The sequence below is a fragment of the Hemicordylus capensis genome, chromosome 4, assembly GCF_027244095.1.
Source record: "Hemicordylus capensis ecotype Gifberg chromosome 4, rHemCap1.1.pri, whole genome shotgun sequence".
NCBI classification, from domain to species: Eukaryota; Metazoa; Chordata; class Lepidosauria; order Squamata; family Cordylidae; genus Hemicordylus; species Hemicordylus capensis.
The window spans coordinates 207,117,192-207,125,803 of NC_069660.1; the positions used below are offsets into that span (position 1 = coordinate 207,117,192).

General features: G+C 42.5%; 1 long non-coding RNA gene across 1 annotated transcript; it reads left to right on the forward strand.

Moving 5' to 3' along the window:
• The first annotated feature begins 1,766 nt into the window (after positions 1-1,766).
• On the forward strand, positions 1,767-4,770 carry LOC128322031 (uncharacterized). Its single transcript, XR_008305481.1, has 3 exons — positions 1,767-1,901; positions 3,175-3,244; positions 4,355-4,770. It is a non-coding gene; the product is annotated as an uncharacterized LOC128322031 (long non-coding RNA).
• The last annotated feature ends 3,842 nt before the right edge of the window (positions 4,771-8,612 follow it).

The following is an 8,612-nucleotide window of genomic DNA, read 5'->3' on the forward strand; positions in this document are numbered from 1 at the left end:
GGGAGAAATGAAGTGAATGCTGGGGAGAAAAAATAGGAGGAAGCCTTGGGGCCAACTCCTGCGGAAAGCTGTTGCCAAGCCAGCCAACATAAATATTACAAAAACAGAAATCATTTTACCATCGCTTCCACTCCCACTCCTCCTCTATCACTTCTCTCCCAAACCATTCTCCACATATCCGTGAAAACTTTTTCTTTACTTAAGGAGAGGAAAGGTCTCCTTCTGACAGCTAGCAACAAGTAGTCCACTTCAAGTCACTGAGAGTCACATTAACTCTCCTCTCTGCTCTCTCTCTCATGAAAATAGTGATTGCCACTTTCCTCCAAGTCCCTAAGAAAAAGCACTTCCCTTACTCCTAGGCGTTTTCCAGACTACAAGATTTGCAATGGGTAAAGTGTTCAAAGTGTGATGGAATAGTGCAACGGTTTAAAACCGAGAGTAAAGCGTTATTCAGTGCTTCATTGTAGGCTGGTGGCCATTCAGTCCATTGTAACATGTTTTCAAGGCAGCACTGTCATATTCTCCTTGAAATGTGTTTATCTGCCCCTCCTCCTGCTCCATTTGGGCCAATGGAGTTGAAGGTGGCGGGTGACATGAATTTTGTTTTTTGGTAACTTTTCAGCTGCCTTGCACTAATCCACAAGCAGGGGGAAGTGCTGTTCCAAACAAAAATCTAACCTTGTCTTGTATCATTCCAGTCTTGCCCAAGCAATAATGGGGAATTTTTTTTTAAAAAATGAGGGAGAGTGGGGAGGAGATCCTTTGGAGTGACAAAACAAGGGAGCTGCTTATTGTGGGGTAGGGAGAGAAAGAGAATCCTGTAGCAAGCCAGGAAGGAGGAAAGACAGGAACCGACATGCCTCCAGGGGAATGAATGAATGAATGAATGAATAAATAAATATGGGGCGGGGAGGTGAGCACTCCTCCAGTGAGGATTACACAGAAGTAAATGAATAATGATTCAGTTCAATAGGCTTCCTTTTAAGCAAGTGACTATTCTCTCTCCTTGCCCTTTGCCTTGTAGTAAGCAAGTGGGATTGCACAGATGTAAATGATTCAGTTCAATGGGCTTCCTCTTTATTAAAAAGTGCACAAGAAAGGGTTGGATTCAGAAATCTGCTCAGCTGTTCTCACTTCCCCTTCTGTGTTGACAAGCTCAAGTTATATTGGAAGCAAGCGGAGAGGAGGGAGGTGTGCGGTTCGGGATCTGTGGGGAGGAAAGGAGGGGAAAGCAGAGATTTCTCCCTGCCTGTTTCTCTCCCCGCAGCTAGGGGGCAGAGGAAGCAAGCATGGGTGGGGGTGGGGGTGGGGGCAAAGAACTGTCCATACTGCAACACACTGCAGTGCATAAACTCCATTGCAAGCCTCCCTTACCACAGAATAATACAGCTACTTTCCTGCATAGCATTTGCAGTGTTGTAGGGCAAAAGCGCTTCATTAAAATTCAAATCAAGGCATGGGAAATATGAAGAGCACCTTGCTGACAATGCAGCAATACCAATGTGGAAACACAGGCAATACAGAGGGGCACTTAGTGGACACGTTGCGAGTATGTTGCAGCATGTAATCTGGAAAACTCGCAGGTGCTCTAATTAACTGCCTGAGCAATCAATCAGCCTGCTTCTCTCTCTGATTGGTACAGGTTCAAGGACCACTCATTTCCTGAATATAAAAGCAAGCATGATTATTGGTTGCTGCCTCATTAATATGCATCTTTTGTTTGTTCTGCTTCTTTGTATTGGCCATTTCAGGGCGCTGGTACCAGTGCCCACAGCACCACTCTGTATAGCTGTGGGCTGCTTCGGAGAAGGCGAGCAGAAAACAATAGAGGCAGACACTCAGAGCATACAAAACTGCAGCAGCCAGCAGCCGAATCAAAATGGCAGACACAGAAATTATAGGTGAGTGCTGCCCACTTCCCCCACAAAAAAGATCTGCCACTGGTGGAAGGAAACCATATAGAATCCTAACTTGGTAAATTAAACCCTATCTCTGTATCTTTGATTGGCAACCCTGGTCAAAATATTAGGAACATACTATTTCTCTTCTGCTTCACCTTCTTCAAATTCTGTTTCACACCCTCTCTTGCTTGTTTTACTGGGAACTTTGGGCCAGTTTTGTGAATGTGTTGAGAGAATGCCTGTCCCGACGTCATTGGAGGTTTGGACAAGGTTTTGCAGCATGGGTAGATGGGACAGTTGAGATGGTCACCCCTCTCGTGTGATTAAAGAATGCACTAAGAATGTGTCGGGACTGCTGGAGAAGTCAGGGTGTTTCATCCCCAGTATTATTGTGTGTGCCGTGGCAGATGATTGTCTGAACCAGCTTTCTTTTCAGACATCAACTAGTCCCTGCATGTGCCACAGTACAAATCCCAGCTGGGTCAAAGTGCTATTAATCATACTGGTTAGCTAGACCCCAGACTTCTCTGGCGGAAATACATACCTGGTAGACTGGGTCCTGACATCATGTGATCCCTGCCAATCCGATGAGTTTGTAGTCCTTAGAATACTTCATGTGTGTAGACATGGAAAGAAAAAGCATAAGAAAGGCCTGAGTCACATCTGAAATGTCTGCAGAGCACAGAACTATTCCTTCCCTGTACCCAACCAAAGACCTATACCACCTTCTAATTTACAAATATTTAGCAGAAACTAAATGTTCAGGGGCTTTTTATTTTGCAAAATAAATATTTTATTTTGCTAAATTTTTATTTTATTTTATCATGCTACAGAATGTCACGCAGATCATATTCCTCTGTTTAGTCCAAAGAATGTAGATTTACAAGACCAAGACCATAGTTCTCTAAACTAAGAGGATAATAATTTTGTACTAATTTAGCTATTCAATTTTAAAACAAACAAACAAACAAAATAAGTACACTGTGGTACTTTAATTTGTATTTAATCAAAAATCTGTTGTGGGATGTTTTTATTACTGTATAATTTGGTTGAAATGCATTGGTACACCCAGAACAATTCGCACAAAACTGGGGCATGTCTAGAAGAAAGGCTAGCTTAAAAAATGATCAGTCCTGCTGGGCTATAAAATAGTGAATTACTACAAGAGTATGCATCTTGCAAATGAAAATGTCTAACAGTTTCTCCACCCTGACTCCCCTGTGTTTGTCCATTTGTTTATTTCTGCTATGCATTTTGTCCCTCTTTTTGGCAGAGGGTGGTTATATATATTCAACTATTTATGGGCAGAATAGAGAAAAGGAAATACATCTTCTCCTCTACAGGTAATGGAAAATATTTATCTATATTTTACAGACAGGTTTCTTATTAAGAAAAAAATATGCTTCTGTTAAGCACCCTTGTGGAATCTGCAGACATTGCTCTTGGTTGCACTTGTAACTAAGAGAATATAGGTTCTGTTAAGATGTGTCTATTCACCTTTGGCAGTTTCTGAAAGTTATCTGTCTTTTCACAGAAACAAAAATATATCCATTAATATAAGACCCGTAGGTTTTTGCCTCCATATTCTGCTAAAAAAACATACTTTTAATGTCACAAGATATTGAAGAAAATACTGTCGGAAAGGTTTTTAAGAGAAGCCTATTCGCCTACAAATCTTGTAAAAGCTACTTTTGTGCAAAGCTCATCTTTAGTTGTTTGGATTTATAGAGAATAATCTTATATTGATATGTTTCTTTTAATTATCTGCTGTTGTCCATTTCTTCATACTTGGGTTTGAGAGGTAAACATTTTATAGTGATATTGCACAGGGATCATATAAAAGCAGCATGTCTGAGTATATTTGGGAGGTCAGAATCCTTTGGACACCCCCCAAAAAAGGTTGTGTTGCCTGTCACTGGACTTGGGGCCACTTCAGGCATGGCATTTTTTTCAAATAGACTCACCTGTAGGAGAAAGTGTGGAAACTGTGTGTTGATGGTCACATGGTGATACATTTCATCTTGTATACACCTGCTGGGAAAGTGTGTGTGCATGGGCTGGAGTCACTGGAGAAGGATGGTGCAGGTTATAGAGCCTCTGTTTCCCTGAATCTTTGAAGTCCTGCTTTGGCACTCCCTGCTTTCTGGCACTGTTTTCATGTTTTCAGGCATTTAGCCACCATCTCAAAGGGTAAATACTTATACTGGAAGCTGAACATTTCAAGATTTGGCAGGTCTAGCATCAGTTTCTACGAAGGGCAGCCGGTGTAGTTCTTGCTGTGTACTGTCAGTTTCTACCTCCCTGCAGTGCTTAGGCAGGTACCAAAACAGATAATAATGGCTAAAACGTTAAAACCAAGGCCTTGGCAAAAAGTGGCATGGAGTGGACACTTCCATTCTGTTCTCATTCATTAATACAGCAATTTATTTACTTGTACATATATTATTTTACAGGAGATGCAATTCCTCAGCCTAGTTTTCATTAAATTTCTTCCTTCCTGGGACGAGGTCTTCTCTGATGAAATACTTCTATGAAAAGAAGCTGCAGAAGTGGTGGTGAGTGACTGTGAAAGTCTTTGAGGCTGCTAAAGGGTCATGTGTCTGAATGGGAGTTGAATGCACAGAAAAAGCTATTTCACTGTGCTCGTCTACATTCATTCATATAAGATGAGGAGCCTCAGGCCTTAGAATTCCACTGACTTTAATTCCTGCTATAAAATCATGAGAAGATGATTCCCAGTGTTTTGCTGGGCCACACAGTTTATACAGTCATCATTTTTGTTAATAATGTACACAAATATGATCTTTTTTAACCTATAGCGGGTTTTTTTGTTGGTTAAAAGCAATTTGAAAGACCCCCCCTCTTTTCTTCCAAAGCTGACATTGAATTTGATATAATGGGAAAGCCTGAAAATCATGCCATTAAAACATTTACCATAAATGCTCAAGGATGTGTAAATAACATTTAAAGCCAGGTATATTTATGCCAAAGGGTAATCTGGTTTCATCTAAAGCAGACCCTTCTCAAAGGGATAATGTTACCCTTCTTTATGCCAGAGACAAAGGAGGTATGTCTAAGAATATATTTCAAGCCTAGTTAAATATATGTTGTGCACCTTGTAAGATGACGGATTTTAAGCTGTCCCCTTAGTAAAACAAGGATGAGTGTCCTCTCCATGATCCCTTGTAAAAGCCAACAAAATGGAAATTGAGACTTGTCCAGTATCAAAACTAAACATTGCAAAAACAATGGAGTGTCATCAGAAATGGTAGCCCCATGTTGAGTTCCTCCTTCCCTGTTTGTAACATCTAGTACAATTTATCCCACATCCTGATGCCATTATGTTGTGCAGTTCCTCTTCCCTACATGACATCATTGACAACTACTGAAAGGGTCAGGAAAAACTGGTTTGATATCCTAGCTTATTTACAACTGTCTTGAGTTCAGATGCCATGACAAACTGCATTCTCGCTGCTGGCAGAAAGGTAGGCCTCTCTCCTCTTACTGTGATGGCTGAGATGAGTTTCTTTCATACTCAGCAGGCCAGCAACAGTGTCAGCAACAGCATTCTAGCTGGTGGCTGCAACTCACCATGCCCCGCCCCGTATACTTCATAGCATACTCTGAGGGCTTTTTTAGGAGAAAAACATGGCTGGCAGCTAGACCACTGTTGCTGCTGCTGGCCCACTGAGGAAGGAAGAAATCCACACCCATTACCACAGGAAAGTGAGTTGACATATCCCACACATGCAGCTGGCAGTCAGTGGTTTCTGGTAAGGCCCAGTCTTTCCTGGGGAGTGAATCCGAGACACACACATCCCTCGCACATCAGAGACACACACCTCCCTCGGCAGCTGCCCAAGAGTGCCTTATGCGGATGCTGGACTTGTGTTGGAACCTTGGATAATTAGGCACTTTCCAAAACAGATATTCAGATACACTCCTCTTTTACTACAGTGCTGAGGAAAGGAGGGAGGGAGGGAGGGAGGTCATGATCTGGGTATGAATTCAAGCATTCATACATTCAATTCAAAACATCAGGCACAATTGAAAATCAATTGGTGTTAACAAGAACACCTTAAAATAGTTGGCATTAATTGGTTGTTAATAGATTAATTACTCATTTCATGGCCTGGAACGTCCCAAGGTTCAAGATGGGTTGAACTGTTTTGGAAAACCAATATTTAAAAATCCCATCAAGCACTTAAATCCTAACTCCAATTTTCTGATGAATTAATTCCAGTTACCCAAAGCTAGACCAAATGTCTTTTAAAAATTGCAACATTTTAATATATTTGTGCATTAATAAGTTGGACCACCTATACCAACTGGTGACTGGGATAATTTTCAAGGGCAGCCTTGGGTAGAGTGTGTATCTAAGTCTGAAAAATGATGGCAGCTTTTCACAGGCTTTAGAAGATGCCAGCAGTTTTACCACTGCAAAACTATTCCACAGGCCAAATGCAGACAAGCTTGGTGCTGGAAGGGAAAACTTGGTGGCAAACTGCAGGTAGCAAGGAGTGGCATACACTGGTCTAGGATAAAGACATAGAGGTTATTCTCATGACCAGACTGGGGAAGGCAGAAGGGGAGGCAGGCTCCTACCTGCCTCCTCGCAGATGACTGAAAGTTCTTCCTTGCTCCGCTGATCATGCGCCCAGGTGACCGGTGTGGAGGCAATTGGCAGAGCTGGGATCTGGAGGAGGATGTCCTCTGGTATCCCACAATGCACTGCATGAGGAGCACAGTGCATAGGGAAAGTTCCATGCTGCTGGGTACTCTTCCACCTGGCTCTGTGGAAGCTTGGGCTGCCGGTAACCCGATCTTCCACACAACCAGGTGGTGAGATAGGAGGGCGTGCATGTGCCCTCCTACCTCACTTTTAGCCTGGGTACAAAACCCAGGCTACCCAGCGGAGGAGCACCAGGATTGGGACCAATCCTATCCATTCTCTTGACCAGCCCTACCCAGACCAGCGCTCCCTACATGGGTAGAGTACAACTTCAAAGCATGTACTGCTTGCTCCTTGCTGCATGCTGCCTGATATCCACTCAATTTCTTGGGTCTCTACCGTCACCCTGCGGCCATCCATACCTCATTCTATGCTGTTGCCAAGGGTCTCTCCAACACCAGGGATTACTTTTTGGGAGGCTCGATGGGCTGCAGGAACAGGAGGCAACAGATAAAATTGCTTGAGCTAACTCTCTTTTGCACTAGCCTCATTTTGAATGTTGCCCAACAACAACACTGTTGATGACGACGATAAATACATGGACAATTATGTCTATGTGCTGAGGATTCTGCCTAAGTGTCAGCCCAGGCTGAGAAAGCATTTTTTCAATCAAAGACTTGCTCATACACTTCTGTTGCATTATGCTGATCAAATTTGTTTGCACAGCACCTTCTTCATAGCAGCATCCGTGTGGCTATTCCATCTCGTCCTTTTAGCAACACTGTGAGGCTAGGCTGAGCAATAGTGACTGACTCAAAGTCAGCCAGGCCACTTCACGGCTGAGTAAAGATTTTCATAATAATTCTTACCTTATGAGCAGGGTTTTGAGTCCACGTCTCCTTGGGCAAAGCCCAACATTTGCACCTATATAACCTATAAGTATTATACCTATAATTACCTGAAAGGAAGAGGAGTCTGAATTTAAGATGACCCCCTGATTTCTAACATCAAAGAACTTGGGGGGAAACTAGTCTTGGATTCAGGTAAATACAGTAATAGCTGGTATGAATTGTATCCATTCCCAGAGATGCATGAGTAATATATGGCCCTTCAGTGTTTACCATATTGAATGTTTCATGTCAAAACAAGCGTAAATGATTGGCTATGTCTGCATAGCATAATTAGAGACATAAACAGACTTTCATTGCAGAAACTGAAGCAATACACAAAGTAATTACATGAATTATTTCGGTCTAGTTGCAATATACATCATTACCATAATTACACAACTTAAACTTGAGCCCATCATACCTCGTTCAGTTTGTACACAACAACCTACACACTCCCTGTGCCACTTGGGTGGTCCGTGTTCTCTTACTTTTTTTGAGAGAGATTTGACTTTTGAAGCACTTAAGCAAGAGACAGACTTTCAGGCTTAATCTTTGTTAAAGGGGTTCCGGAAGCATCTTTGGATTCCATTATCTTTACTCCCACACTCTTCTGTCCACCCTTACCCTTAAGAAATTCTTGAGGAAGTACGTCACAATTTTAATTTATCTAATACCTTCAAGCGCACAACTCTTTCTGGTTTGTTTGTGAGATTACGTATGATATGAATGGAACATGAGTAACATTGTCTATGTAATTATTTTCTTCTTGGAATCAGTTCCTGCTCTCTGTTTAAAACATTCTTCCCTGGGGAAAGAAGGAAACAATCTTTTTCTTTCTCCTCCTTCTCTTGCCCTTGTTCCAATAAGTGGCTTTGTCTAGTCATGTTATCTGACATCAGTGTTCGTAGGAGATTTGCCAATGTTTTATATCATGTATAAACACACTAGGCAACATATAGACCAGTGAGCTTCATTGCTTATGCAGTGGGTTGCATACCCCCGTCGCTGACCCATCACCCCAGCACCCCCCTGTGCACCTTCTGCTGCGAGCTTGTGCTTGACCCCTTGACATGCGCACCAGTGCCTTCTGTCTTTTCCACTTCCTGCCGCCACTCAGAAGACATGGCAGAAGGTGCAGGGGAGCGCATG